The following is a 15,606-nucleotide window of genomic DNA, read 5'->3' on the forward strand; positions in this document are numbered from 1 at the left end:
GTAGCATCCAATTCCTTCCTCACAGATGCGACTAAATCGCCACAAACTGCAGATGCTTCTTCCTTTACTAGTGCATCAATACATCCCTGGCAAAGTGTCTTTTTCCAACTTTCCGACAACTTTGCTTTGCATGAAGGACACTTTCTCTTGAAAACAGTTTCAGAGCTTTTAGCCTGGAAGACATGAATGGGAAAACATACACATGCTTCTTAAAAGTCAGCCTGATTCTCAGGGCCACCAAAGGTGCACAGAAAGACATTTAAAGGGAAGTCCCATGTGCCCTGACAGGCCCCCAGCCACCGGGGGGATAGTAAAAGGGATGGAGAGAGACCCCACAGTAAGATAGGCCATATAAAGATACCCCTTACCTGGGCCTTACTGGTGCCTGTGCCTGTCCCACTCGCTGAAGAAGCTTCCATCGCTTGGCAGCGGTATCACCCGTGGCTTCGGTACCGGTTCCGGAGACCAAAGCGCACCTGCACTGGACCGGATCCGGAATAAGGCACCAGCTTGCTCCTCCCTTCTTCCTCTGCGTCCGGCGGAAATGACGCCATACGCCCCCTGCAGAACGCTGCCCTTTCCGGAACCTCACTTCCGGTCCGGACGAGCGTCACTCGATCCGGAGAAATTTGAAAAAAAAAGGCGGCGGAAACCTAAGAAAAATCGTTCCGCTCCTCCAAGATGCCTTCCCAGGGCTGTGCTCTGCGGGGTCTTGACTCAGCCTAGAGCACTGAAGAGGAAGAAGGAGCCCATGCACTGCAGTCGGTCGCGTGAATGGGAGAAGCAATCGTCTCCAAAAAAGGGTAGGTGGACGTAGGAAGCCCGGTCTCTCAGGATAGCACCTTAAGAGCCCAGCTCCCCACAGAGGTGTTCCTCGGCCGGAGGAAACACAAAAACTGATGAATGGTGGGAGAAGCCTCCTTTTAAAATCTGGTGGATGGGGTGTTTCCTGATGAGGAGAGGGAGGAGCCATCTCTCTAAGGTGCTGTCCTGAAAGACGTTTTAGGGAAAAGGGTCCTGCACGCCTTTGGTCCGAATGTGATGTGAATTCAGCTATATAATCTGTATGGCTGAATTTACATTGCACGGGATTTACACAGCAGTGTGGTGCGAATCACATGCGATGTGTGACATCGCTATAATGTGAACTGGCACTAAAAGGTGCTCTTGTACTTCAGTCATCCATTCCACCAGTGTTAAACACAATAAACATTTTAAAAACAGTCCAATTCTGTGAAAAAGTTCATGCGACCCTTTCCCAATCACCACCATGTGTTAAATGCCCCCTCTTCCCCACACTCACTGGGACTCACCGACTCCTGTTGCTTATCTATAATAATGATCAGCAATAGTGCTGGTGGTTAAAAGAGCCACCATCTCCCCTGTGTCTCCACTCCTCCCATTGACTCTCTTCTTAACAGGCTAGATGTATCTCAACTCTGGTCCTCAGGGCCCACTAACAGGCCAGATTTGCAAGATAACTGAAATACATCCCAGGTGATATAATTTGCTGCTCAGTGATTGCAGTACTCTAGTCTGCATCTCCCCAAGGTAATATCTAAAATCTGGCCTGTTAGTGGGCCCTGAGGACCGGAGCCGACTAGACAAGTAACTTGCACTCAGATAAACAGCAATGATTCTCCTGCAGTGTCTTTTGTATTGTGGATCAGAATTCTCATTGAGACATCTGTAGGTGAAGGGTCAGGTTTATCCACAGGTGTCTCAATCGGAATTCTGATCCGCAATATAAAAGACACTGCAGGAGAATCATTGCTGTTTATCTGACTTGTATAGCCTGTTAGGGCCAGCTAACACTGGTGCGATGTGGGAAATCCTGCAAATCCACACTGCCCTCTGCGGGTGTCAATACAAAGTTAATGACACCCCAGTCATAGGGTTGCCATCTCATCCCTTTAAACCAGGACACACATTAATTACACAGGTTCTGTGGCTGATTAAGGTGGTAATTATACTCACTTGGTGCCTTATGTGCATTATATCAGCCTCAGAACCGGTGTAATGAATATGTGTCCTGGTTTAACCACTTTACCACCGGAGGATTTTGCTGTCTTACGTCCAGGCCACTTTTTGCGATTCGGCGCTGTGCGACTTTAACTGACAATTGCGCGGTCGTGCGACGCCATACCCAAACGAAATTTACGTCCTTTTTTTCCCACAAACAGAGCTTTCTTTTGGTGGTATTTGATCACCTGTGCGATTTTTACTTTTTGCGCTATAAACAAAAAAAGAGCGTTTTTTTTTATGATATTCCCCCCCAAAAAAATGTAAAAATCTAATTTTTTTTTAATTTTTGGCCAATTTGTTTTCTGCTACCTATGTTTGGTAAAAAAAAAAAAAATCACAATAAGTGTATTTTGATCGGTTTTTCGCAAAAGTTATTGCGTTTACTAACTAAGGGAAAGATTTCTGTCATTTTTGGTGTTTTTTTTTTTTTTAACGAGTAATGGCGGTGATCTGCGATGTTTTTGTTTTGCGGGACTGCGACATTGCGGCGGACAGATCGGACCCTTGACTGACATTTTTGACACTTTTGGGGTTGCCAGTGACATTACTGCAGTAATCAGAGCTATACATATGCACTGTTACTGTAAAAATGACACTGGCAGGGAAGGGGTTAAATTTATTGGAGAGGGAGGGGTTAATGTATGCCTGGTGACTGAGTGAGTCAGGGACAGATTGGATGTTCAGCTATGCTGAACACTGCGATCTGTCACTCCCTGTCACTGAGGAGATCCGCCCGCTCTGTTTACACAGGCGGGCGGATCTCCAAACTAGATTCCCCAACGATCGGAGAAGAGCAGCGGCGATCGCCGCCGCTCCTCCCCTGGCCCGACTCCCGCTGTGAATGAAAACAGCGGGAGCGGGCCTCCGGCGGCGCGCGAGTGCCGCCTACAGGGGGAGGAGTCCAGCGACGTAGTACTACGTCGCTGGACGATAACGAACCACTTTGCCGCAGTACGGTCAACGTGACCGGTCGGCAAGTGGTTAAAGGCATGAGGTGGCAACCCTACCCCCAGATCAGTTCACAAATCGCAGTGCGTACTGTGAATTCGGATAGGAATTGGATGACATAGGTGTGAACTGGGGTTGCCACCTCATCCCTTCAATGCAGGACGCATATGAATTACACCGGTTCTGAGGCTGATATAATGCACATAAGGCACTAAGTGAGTTTAATTACCACCTTAATCAGCCACAGAACCTGTGGAATTAATGTGGGTCCTGGTTTATAGGGATGAGGTGGCAACCCTATGTACCATGCCCGCAGCCTCTGCACCTCCTGTACCATGCCTGCAGCCTCTGCATCTCCTGTACCATACCCACAGCCTCTGCATCTCCTGTACCATGCCCGCAGCCCCTGCATCGCCTGTACCATGCCCACAGCCTCCCAGGGAGAAGAACAGTCAGCTGTGTTTACAACAGCCGACCGTCCTCTCTCAGCGGGGAACGATCGCGGGTGTCAGGCGGCAATCAAAGCCGTCTGACACAGGCATCAGCTTCCCCACTGCCGGTGGCGTGTGTTCGCCCCCTAGCCTCCTTAGAGCGAGCGCTGTACATGGATTCGCCCAGGAGCGGCTGTCTGTGGGCTCCCCCCAGCATTCTCTCCTACCAGTGGGTCCCATCAATAAACTCTACTTTCTCAAACTGCCCCCCCCCCCCCAATGCACGTTCTCCTTACAGGGCCAAATTGGCCTACTGATGCAGCGAATCAGAGTTCTCCCCCATACTGTCCTACCAAAAGTGCTGACATTATAAATCATGGGGCCCTGTACAAACTACCTGGCAGGGCCCCTCTTGGGTACTCATAGGAGATTTATGAAGTGGGGTGGTAAAACTGTGTTAACAGTAGGGGGGGGTTAAAACTTAAGGTAGAAGTCCACCTTAACACTAAAATCCCTTCATCTTCAGACATCCACAATCGAATACTAACCTATCTAGCCTTGTAAAAAAGGAATCAGTATATATACCTTTTTTAAAGCCTAACCGACCCAATCAAATGCTGAGCTGTCAGCGGCGGCTTCGCTGTGGAGACGGGTGCAGAGGACACATCCAACAATGAAAGCCCTTTAGAAGGTCTATGGGTGGCATCACTCCCCATTCATTCAGCAAGGTCCATAAAGACATGGATGAGCGAGTTTAGGGTGAAGGAACTTGAATGGCCTGCACAGAGTCCTGACCTCAACCCGATAGAACACCTTTGGGATTAATTAGAGTGGAGACTGCGAACCAGGCCTTCTCGTCCAACATCAGTGCCTGACTTCACAAATGCATTTCTGGAAGAATGGTCAAACATTCCCATAGATACACTCCTAAACCTTGTGGACAGTCTTCCCAGAAAAGCTGAAGCTGTTATAGCTGAAGGGTGGGCCAACTCAATATTTAATCCTACGGACTAGGACTGGGATGCCATTAAAGTTCATGTGCGTGTAAAGGCAGGCGTCCCAATACTTTTGGTAATATAGTGTATATTATGTACAGAATGCAGCTGCCAGGTTTATGTAATATACAGAGTGTAGGGCTCATAAGATGTAAGGCACAGAATGCAGGGTCAGGAATGTGTAATGTACAATGTGTAGAGGTCAGGATTGTGTAACACACAGAATGCAGAGATCAGGTAATATGTATGTACAGAGAATAGGGCTCAGGAGTGCATAAGACACAAAATAAATGGTCATCTATTGTTCTTTAAAGGGTCAGAGCTTGCAGACAGATCATTTTTCCCTTTAAGGCCTCTTTCACATGGATGGTCGGGGGCAGTAAAAATAGGCCGCTGAGCCTCAAGTCTAAAATACAACTGGCACTTTGCGTCATGGCCGCAGAAAATGTACTGTGGCTTGTCGACTTGACTAGCAAACTCGATTCCATTCAAGTCAATAGGGCTGTGCCACAACTGCGAGCTAAACACTTGGCTTGTGGTTGTGGCACAATAGCACTATTCTAAAAATGGAATTTGGCTTGACTTTGAGTCACACTCAAATAAGTGATCCACTGCAGATCGCTTTTCAGAGCTTTGGCTAGTTTGAACCAAGCCTAATAACACTCATTGTAATGCCACCCATATTCCTGTCCTTTTAACATGGTGACAGCAAACTGACACCTATGCTGCACAGGCGTCAGGTTGCTGTCACCCTGTTAAAAGGACAGGAATATGGGTGGCATTACAATGAGCGTTATTAACTGCTTGCCGACCGTCCACCGCAGATACACTTCGGAAGGCTGGCTCAGCTGCGCAAACCGACAAATGAGAGTACGCAGGAGCGCTTCTGGGGGTGTGCAGCCGCCCCCCCCCCCCCCCTAGGCAGTGGGGATACCGATCCTCGAGGCTGGTGGGTGCGATTGTCGCTGGGCACCCATGATCGCTTCCCGCTGAGAGAGAAGAATGGTCAGCTGTTGTAAACACAGCTGACCGTTGTTCTCTCTGAAATGATCATAGAGCCCCTGTGATCCTTCTATATAGGAACACAGGTCTAATTTCACAAGTCCCTCCCCCACACAGTTAGAAAGCATCCCCCTAGGCTCACACGTACCCTTTGATCGCCCATAGGTTAACCCCTTCCCTACCAGTGTCATTATTACAGTAACAGTGCATATTTTTAGCACTGATTACTGTAGTAATGTCACTGGTCCCCCCAAAAGTGTAAAAAATGTCAGTAAATGTCTGTCCGCTGCAATGTCGCGGTCCCGCTATAATTTGCAGATCGCCGCCATTACTTGTAAAAAAAAAAAATAAAAATGAAATAAATCTTTTCCCTAGTTTGTTGACGCGATAACTTTTGCGCAAACCAATCAATATACGCTTATTGGGATTTTTTTTACCAAAAATATGTAGGAGAATACAAATTGGCCTAAAAGGATGAAAAAATTTGATTTTTACGTTTTTTTTTTTTTTTTTAGGGGGGGGGAATGTTATATAGCAGAAAGACTTTTTTCAGAATTGTAACTATTTTTTTGTTTATAGCGCAAAAAATAAAAATCGCACAGGTGATCAAATACCCCCAAAAGAAAGCTCTATTTGTGGTAAAAAAAAGGACAAAAATGTTATTTGGGTACAGCGTCACACGACTGCGCAATTGTCTGTTAAACTAACGCAGTGCTGAATAGCAAAAAATGGCCTGGTCATTAAGGGTCACATCCTTCCGGTCCATAACTGGTTAAAGGAGGGCACAGACTATGCATCACACAGTTATTTCCAGAAGCTCCCCATTTTTCCTTCATTTCTACAGGTCAAAACGCTTAGTTGCTCTCTCCTCTCTCATCTTGATCATTGCAGGCGCTTCACTGCTTTCATTTCAAGATCTTGTGTTCATGGGTCTCTCCACATCACCACTGCCATTCCATCCCGCCACACACTAGGCAGGAAGCCTGAGGGATGAACATTTAGCTACAGTGATGGACAGCGCTTTTTGTGTACCTATTGTCTGAGGAAGCAGAAGAAGGCGGTGCATCCTCAGGGGACATTTTTTTTAAAAAAATATAAAGAATTTGTCGAAAAGTGTGTGCTGTTTTTATTTACCCTTTTCATTTTATTTGGTGAATGAGTAAGGGTACTATATATACCCCTACTCGTTCAAATAGTGTGGGGTGGGACCCAGTGGGCCCCCTGGTTGGAGGGGGCTTCCAGTTTCCGATAGATCACCCCCTCTCTCCAGGGGGGAAGAGGCCCTTGTCCTAATCAACACGGGGACAAGGTGTTTTGCCAGGGGTGCCCCCCCCCCCCCCGGTATGAGGGAGCATGTGGCCTGGCCTGGTATGGTTTGGTATCAAGGAGCATGCAGCACCCCCCCCCCCCCCAGGCCTTCATGTTTGGACAAGGTTCTGGTATGGTTTTCGGGGGGACCACATGCCATTTTTTGGGCATGAGGTCCTCCCCAAAACCCTGCTATGGATTAGATTTTTTTTGGAGGGGGGGGGTTCTGTTTACATTCATCTCTCAGCTTGGAATTCTTGCTGACAGCAGATAAGTCACTGGTTGTTAAGCGCATGGCAGTTGCTGGCTCCTTAAAGCAGAGTTCCACCCAAAAGTGGAACTTCCGCTTTAGGGAGTCCTGACCCCCTGACTTGCCACATTTGGCATGTCATTTTTTTGGGGGGGGAGCGGGTACCGAGTTTTGAGAGGTACCCGCTCCCACTTCCGCTCGGAGCGCCGCCCTAAACGGAAGTTCTCCTCTACCCCTCCCTCCCTGCAATCTTCTGGGACACGTCAGAGGTCCCAGAAGATTGCCGGCCAATCACGGCGCGCAGCGCGACTCGCGCATGCGCAGTGGGTACCCGGCTGTGAAGCCACAAACTGTGACAGCCGGGTGCCCACAGCAGTGATGCCGGCGCCGAGGGAGAGGATCGAGGCTTCGGGCGGCCGCATCGCTGGACCGTTGGACAGGTGAGTAAATGGCTGGAACTCCGCTTTAACAACCAGTTGGTATTCATGAAATAGCGAGTGGCTAGACCACAACTTATTTAACAAATGCTTTTAGTTTTTATTTGTGTTTTGCTTGTAGATAGTTTTATGCAGTACAATGCATCCCAAAAGTATTCACAGCTCTTCACTTTTGACACATTTTACTATGTTACAGCCTTATTCCAAAATGGTATACATTTCATTATTTTCCTCAAAATTCTACAAACAATACAGCATAATGACAACGTGAAAAATTTTTTTGGAAATATTTGCAAATTTATTAAAAATAAATGAAAAAATAATTTGTACATTAGTATTCATAGCCTTTGCTCAAAACTTTGTTGAAGCACCTTTGGCACCAATTACAGCCTCAAGTCTTTTTGAGTATGATGCTACAAGCTTGGAACACCTACAGTGCCTTGCGAAAGTATTCGGCCCCCTTGAACTTTTCGATCTTTTGCCACATTTCAGGCTTCAAACATAAAGATATAAAACTGTCATTTTTTGTGAAGAATCAACAAGTGGAACACAATCATAAAGTGGAATGAAATTTATTGGATATTTCAAACTTTTTTAACAAAAAAAAAACTGAAAAATTGGGCGTGCAAAATTATTCAGCCCCCTTAAGTTAATACTTTGTAGCGCCACCTTTTGCTGCGATTACAGCTGTAAGTCGCTTGGGGTATGTCTCTATCAGTTTTGCACATGGAGAGACTGAAATTTTTGCCCATTCCTCCTTGCAAAACAGCTCGAGCTCAGTGAGGTTGGATGGAGAGCGTTTGTGAACAGCAGTTTTCAGTTCTTTCCACAGATTCTCGATTGGATTCAGGTCTGGACTTTGACTTGGCCATTCTAACACCTGGATATTTTTATTTGTTAACCATTCCATTGTAGATTTTGCTTTATGTTTTGGATCATTGTCTTGTTGGAAGACAAATCTCCGTCCCAGTCTCAGGTCTTTTGCAGACTCCATCAGGTTTTCTTCCAGAATGGTCCTATATTTGGCTCCATCCATCTTCCCATCAATTTTAACCATCTTCCCTGTCCCTGCTGAAGAAAGGCAGGCCCAAACCATGATGCTGCCACCACCATGTTTGACAGTGGGGATGGTGTGTTCAGGGTGATGAGCTGTGTTGCTTTTACGCCAAACATAACGTTTTGCATTGTTGCCAAAAAGTTCGATTTTGGTTTCATCTGACCAGAGCACCTTCTTCCACATGTTTGGTGTGTCTCCCAGGTGGCTTGTGGCAAACTTTAACGACACTTTTTATGGATATCTTTAAGAAATGGCTTTCTTCTTGCCACTCTTCCATAAATGCCAGATTTGTGCAGTATACGACTGATTGTTGTCCTAAGGACAGAGTCTTCCACCTCAGCTGTAGATCTCTGCAGTTCATCCAGAGTGATCATGGGCCTCTTGGCTGCATCTCTGATCAGTCTTCTCCATGTATGAGCTGAAAGTTTAGAGGGACGGCCAGGACTTCGTAGATTTTCAGTGGTCTGATACTCCTTCCATTTCAATATTATCGCTTGCACAGTGCTCCTTGTGATGTTTAAAGCTTGGGAAATCTTTTTGTATCCAAATCCGGCTTTAAACTTCTCCACAACAGTATCTCGGTCCTGCCTGGTGTGTTCCTTGTTCTTCATGATGCTCTCTGCACTTTAAACAGATCTCTGAGACTATCACAGTGCAGGTGCATTTATACGGAAACTTTATTACACACAGGTGGATTCTATTTATTATCATTAGTCATTTAGGTCAACATTGGATCATTCAGAGATCCTCACTGAACTTCTGGAGAGAGTTTGCTGCACTGAAAGTAAAGGGGCTAAATAATTTTGCACGCCCAATTTTTCCGTTTTTTATTTGTTAACAAAGTTTGAAATATCCAAAAAATTTCGTTCCACTTCATGATTGTGTCCCACTTGTTGTTGATTCTTCACAAAAAATTACAGTTTTATATCTTTATGTTTGAAGCCTGAAATGTGGCAAAAGGTCGCAAAGTTCAAGGGGGGCCGAATACTTTCGCAAGGCACTGTATTTTTGGGCATTCTCCCATTCTTCTTTGCAGGATCTCTCAAGCTCCATCAAGTTGAATAGGGAGCATGGATGCACAGCCAATTTTAGATCTCTCCAGAGATGTTCGATCGGGTTCAAGTATAAGCTCTGGTTGGGTCACTCAAGGACATTCACAGGGTTGTACCATAGCCACTCCTTTGTTATCTTGGCTGTGTGCTGAGGGGGGCTGTCCTGTTGGAAGATGAACCTTCACCCCAGTGTGAGGTCCAGAGCGCTCTGGAGCAGGTTTTCATTAACCACTTAAGCCCCGGAAGATTTTACCCCCTTCCTGACCAGGGCCTATTTTGCGATTCGGCACTGCGTGACTTTAATGGACAATTGCGCGGTCGTGCGACACTGTACCTAAACCTAAATTTGACGTCCTTTTTTTACCACAAACAGAGCTTTCTTTTGGTGGTATTTGATCACCTGTGCGATTTTTTGATCATGCACTATAAACAAAAAAAGAGCGACAATTTTGCAAAAATAACAATATTTTTCACATTTTTTTTTTTATGAAATTCCCCCCCCCAAAAAATGTAAAAATCAAAATTGTTTAACATTTTAGGCCAATTTGTTTTATGCTACATATGTTTGGTAAGAAAAAATCGCAAAAAGCATATTTTGATTGGTTTGCGCAAAAGTTATTGCGTTTACTAACTAAGGGAAAGATTTTTGTCATTTTTGTTGTTTTTTTTTTAACGAGTAATGGCGGCGATCTGCAATTTATTTTGCGGGACTGCGACATTGCAGCGGACAGATCGGACCCTTGACTGACATTTTTTTACACTTTTGGGGTTACCAGTGACATTACTACAGTAATCAGTGCTATACATATGCACTGTTACTGTAAAAATGACACTGGCAGTGAAGGGGTTAACTTTGTTTTGAGAGGGAGGGGTTAAGTGTGTCCCTAGGGGCATGATTCTAACTGTGATTGGATGTGGCTTGATGTGTAAGAACAGAGATCAATGGTCCTACATAACAGAACCGTTTGATCTCCATTCTTACACAGGGAAGAATGACAGGCGGCTTTGTTTACATTAGCCGCCTGCCTTTCTCCCAGGGTAACGGACGATCGCGAGTGCCCGGCGGACATCGGGTCTGCCGGGCACACGCGCGGGGGGACCTTGACCGAGCGGGAGCGGGAGCGCGCCTTCGGGGGCGCGCGCTCGCTCCCTAGAGCCTCACAGGCTAGCGACGTAGTCCTACATCACTTTGCCTGTGAGGGGCTGACCGCCGCAGTAAATAGTCGTGCGGCGGTCGGCAAGCGGTTAACCTCCCTGGCGGTATGATTATGTCAGGAATTCTGTACCAAAAGTGGTACAATTGTTTGCATTGAAATTTGGCGTTATGTATTATAGGCCTACAATTCTTAGTAATTACTGACTTAAACCTGACCAAAACAAGACTCTAGTAGACATCCCAGATGTGATAAATTTGAAACACAAACGCATGAATTATAATCTAATCAATAATATAATTGTATTATATAATATATAATATAATATATATATTATATAATAAAATTATATTATTGACTAGATTATAATTCATGCGTTATATGTGTATATATATATATATGTGTATGTGTGTGTGTATATATATATATATATATATATATATGTGTGTGTGTGTGTGTGTGTGTGTGTGTGTGTGTGTGTGTGTGTGTGTGTGTGTGTGTGTGTGTGTGTGTGTATATATATATATATATATATATATATATAATATAAATGTTATGTGTGTGTTTGTGTTTTGTGCAACGTTCAACGTTTGAATTTCCCTTCCTAGTTCCGCTCCCATGCAGCATTGCTGCTGCAGGGAACGGAACTAGGAAGTCATCATACTGATGGAGGACGGACGAGCGGCTGGGATCTCAGATGGCTGGCGATTACAGCAATGGGAGATCATCGCTGGATCGCCAGGAGAAGGTAAGACACCACTGCGCGCTCTGCACCTCCACCCCGAGCGTGACTCGGGGATACCGATAACAGCATGGAAAATCCACCCGAGTCACGCTCGGGGATACCGCTAGGCAGGTTAAGAATCTCTGTACATTGCTGCATTCCACTTTTCCTCGATCCTGACTAGTCTCCCAGTTCCTGCCGCTGAAAAACATCCCCACAGCATGATGCTTCCACCACCATGCTTCACTGTAGGGACGGTATTGGCCAGGTGATGAGTGGCGCCTGCTTTCCTCCAGACATGACACTTGCCATTCAGGCCAAAGAGTTCAATCTTTCTTTCATCAGACCAGAGAATTTTGTTTCTCATGGCCTGATAATCCTTCAGGTGCCTTTTGGTAATCTTCAGGCGGGCTGTCATGTGCCTTTTTACTGAGAAGTGGCTTCCGTCTGGCAACTCTACTATACAGGCCTGACTGGTGGAGTGCTGCAGAGATGGTTGTTCTTCTGGAGATTTCCTCCTCTCCACAGAGAAACGCTGGAGCTCTGTTAGAATAATCATCAGGTTCTTGGTCACCTCCCTGACTAAGGCCCTTCTCCCCCAATAGTTTAGTTTGGCTGGGCAGCCCGCTCTAGGAAGAATCCTGGTGGTTCCAAACTTCTTCCATTTACGAATGATGGAGGTCACTGTGCTCATTTGGACCTTCAATGCTGCAGAAATGTTTCTGTACCCTTCCCCAGATATGTGCCTAAATACAATCCTGTCTCGAAGGTCTACAGACAATTCCTTGGACTTTATGGCTTGGTTTGTGCTCTGACATGCACTGTTAACTGTGGGACCTTATATAGACAGGTGTGTGCCTTTCCAAAACATTTCCAATCAACTGAATTTTCAAAAGGTGGGCTCCAATCAAGTTGTAGAAACATCTCAAGGATGATCAGTGGAAACAGGATGCACCTGAGCTTAGTTTTGAGTGTCATGACAAAGGCTGTGAATACTTATGTACATGGGTTTTTTTCTATTTTTATTATTTATACATTTGCAAAGATTTCGAACAAACTTCTTTCACGTTGTCATTATGGGGTAATGTTTGTAGAATTTTGAGAAAAATATTGAATTTAATCCATTTTGGAATAAGGCTGTAACATAACAAAATGTGGAAAAAGTGAAGCGCTGTAAATATTTTCAAATAAGCATTTCTTATTTTTGCCGTAAATGCTGCATAAACGTGATTTGACATTTTTCATATTGTGTGCAATATTTGGGTGACCAAAATATCTCATGCGATATCCTTTGAGGGAATTGATCCCAATTTATTTTGGAGTTTTCTATAGCTTGTCCATAATTCATATTAGTAACATTAGACCATAATGTGCATTCTATCATGCATATGAGGACTAATAAGCTTGGTCCAACATCAAAATGATGAAAACCTCAAGCAGTAGTTTGTACAGGACACTGCCACTAAACCCTCCATCTGATGCAGCATCTCACTGACTCAGTACTGTATATCCATCATCACAGCACACAGCACTCAGTTACTGAACCCTCCATATAATGCAGCATCTCACTGTCTCTGTATATACATCATCACAGCACAGTTACATATGATGCAGCATCTCACTGACTCAGTATATCTATCATCACAGCACACAGTTACAGTGCCTTGCGAAAGTATTCGGCCCCCTTGAACTTTGCGAACTTTTGCCACATTTCAGGCTTCAAACATAAAGATATAAAACTGTAATTTTTTTGTGAAGAATCAACAACAAGTGGGACACAATCATGAAGTGGAACAAAATGTATTGGATATTTCAAACTTTGTTAACAAATAAAAAACTGAAACATTGGGCGTGCAAAATTATTCAGCCCCTTTACTTTCAGTGCAGCAAACTCTCTCCAGAAGTTCAGTGAGGATCTCTGAATGATCCAATGTTGACCTAAATGACTAATGATGATAAATAGAATCCACCTGTGTGTAATCAAGTCTCCGTATAAATGCACCTGCACTGTGATAGTCCCAGAGGTCCGTTTAAAGCGCAGAGAGCATCATGAAGAACAAGGAACACACCAGGCAGGTCCGAGATACTGTTGTGGAGAAGTTTAAAGCCAGATTTGGATACAAAAAGATTTCCCAAGCTTTAAACATCCCAAGGAGCACTGTGCAAGCGATAATATTGAAATGGAAGGAGTATCAGACCACTGCAAATCTACGAAGACCTAGCCGTCCCTTTAAACTTTCAGCTCATACAAGGAGAAGACTGATCAGAGATGCAGCCAAGAGGCCCATGATCACTCTGGATGAACTGCAGAGATCTACAGCTGAGGTGGGAGACTCTGTCCATAGGACAACAATCAGTCGTATACTGCACAAATCTGGCCTTTATGGAAGAGTGGCAAGAAGAAAGCCATTTCTTAAAGATATCCATAAAAAGTGTTGTTTAAAGTTTGCCACAAGCCACCTGGGAGACACACCAAACATGTGGAAGAAGGTGCTCTGGTCAGATGGAATCAAAATCAAACTTTTTGGCAACAATGCAAAACATTATGTTTGGCGTAAAAGCAACACAGCTCATCACCCTGAACACACCATCCCCACTGTCACTGGCAGCATCATGGTTTGGGCCTGCTTTTCTTCAGCAGGGACAGGGAAGATGGTTATAATTGATGGGAAGATGGATGGAGCCAAATACAGGACCATTCTGGAAGAAAACCTGATGGAGTCTGCAAAAGACCTGAGACTGGGACGAAGATTTGTCTTCCAACAAGACAATGATCCAAAACATAAAGCAAAATCTACAATGGAATGGTTCACAAATAAACATAACCAGGTGTTAGAATGGCCAAGTCAAAGTCCAGACCTGAATCCAATCGAGAATCTGTGGAAAGAACTGAAAACTGCTGTTCACAAACGCTCTCCAGCCAACCTCACTGAGCCGAGCTGTTTTGCAAGGAGGAATGGGCAAAAATTTCAGTCTCTCCATGTGCAAAACTGATAGAGACATACCCCAAGCGACTTACAGCTGTAATCGCAGCAAAAGGTGGCGCTACAAAGTATTAACTTAAGGGGGCTGAATAATTTTGCACGCCCAATTTTTCCGTTTTTTATTTGTTAAAAAAGTTTGAAATATCCAATAAATTTCGTTTCCACTTCATGATTGTGTCCCACTTGTTGTTGATTCTTCACAAAAAATTACAGTTTTATATCTTTATGTTTGAAGCCTGAAATGTGGCAAAAGGTCGCAAAGTTCAAGGGGGCAGAATACTTTCGCAAGGCACTGTACATATGATGCAGCATCTCACTGCCTCAGTATATCCATCATCACAGCACACAGCACACAGTTACATCTGATGCAGCATCCCACTGTCTCTGTATATGCTCCATCACAGCAGTGACAGCACACAGTTACATCTGATACAGCATCTCACTGTCTCTGTATATCCTCCATCACAGCAGTGACAGCACACAGTTACATCTGATGCAGCATCTCACTGTCTCTGTATATCCTCCATCACAGCAGTGACAGCACACAGTTACATCTGATACAGCATCTCACTGTCTCTGTATATCCTCCATCACAGCAGTGACAGCACACAGTTACATCTGATACAGCATCTCACTGTCTCTGTATATCCTCCATCACAGCAGTGACAGCACACAGTTACATCTGATGCAGCATCCCACTGTCTCTGTATATGCTCCATCACAGCAGTGACAGCACACAGTTACATCTGATACAGCATCTCACTGTCTCTGTATATGCTCCATCACAGCAGTGACAGCACACAGTTACATCTGATACAGCATCTCACTGTCTCTGTATATGCTCCATCACAGCAGTGACAGCACACAGTTACATCTGATGCAGCATCTCACTGTCTCTGTATATCCTCCATCACAGCAGTGACAGCACACAGTTACATCTGATACAGCATCTCACTGTCTCTGTATATGCTCCATCACAGCAGTGACAGCACACAGTTACATCTGATGCAGCATCTCACTGTCTCTGTATATCCTCCATCACAGCAGTGACAGCACACAGTTACATCTGATGCAGCATCTCACTGACCAAGCAAGCAGTCATCACAACACAGAGCACCTTTCTATTACAAGTGTCACTCTGTGCTGCTGACGTCCAACCCTAGCTCCTCCCCTCCCACACAACCTGCTCCCACCCACCTACTTCATTCCCGTTGCTGCTGACATCACTTCCCACCCTAA

This window comes from Pelophylax lessonae, assembly GCF_965119305.1.
Source record: "Pelophylax lessonae genome assembly, contig: HAP1_SCAFFOLD_946, whole genome shotgun sequence".
Lineage (NCBI taxonomy): Eukaryota > Metazoa > Chordata > Amphibia > Anura > Ranidae > Pelophylax > Pelophylax lessonae.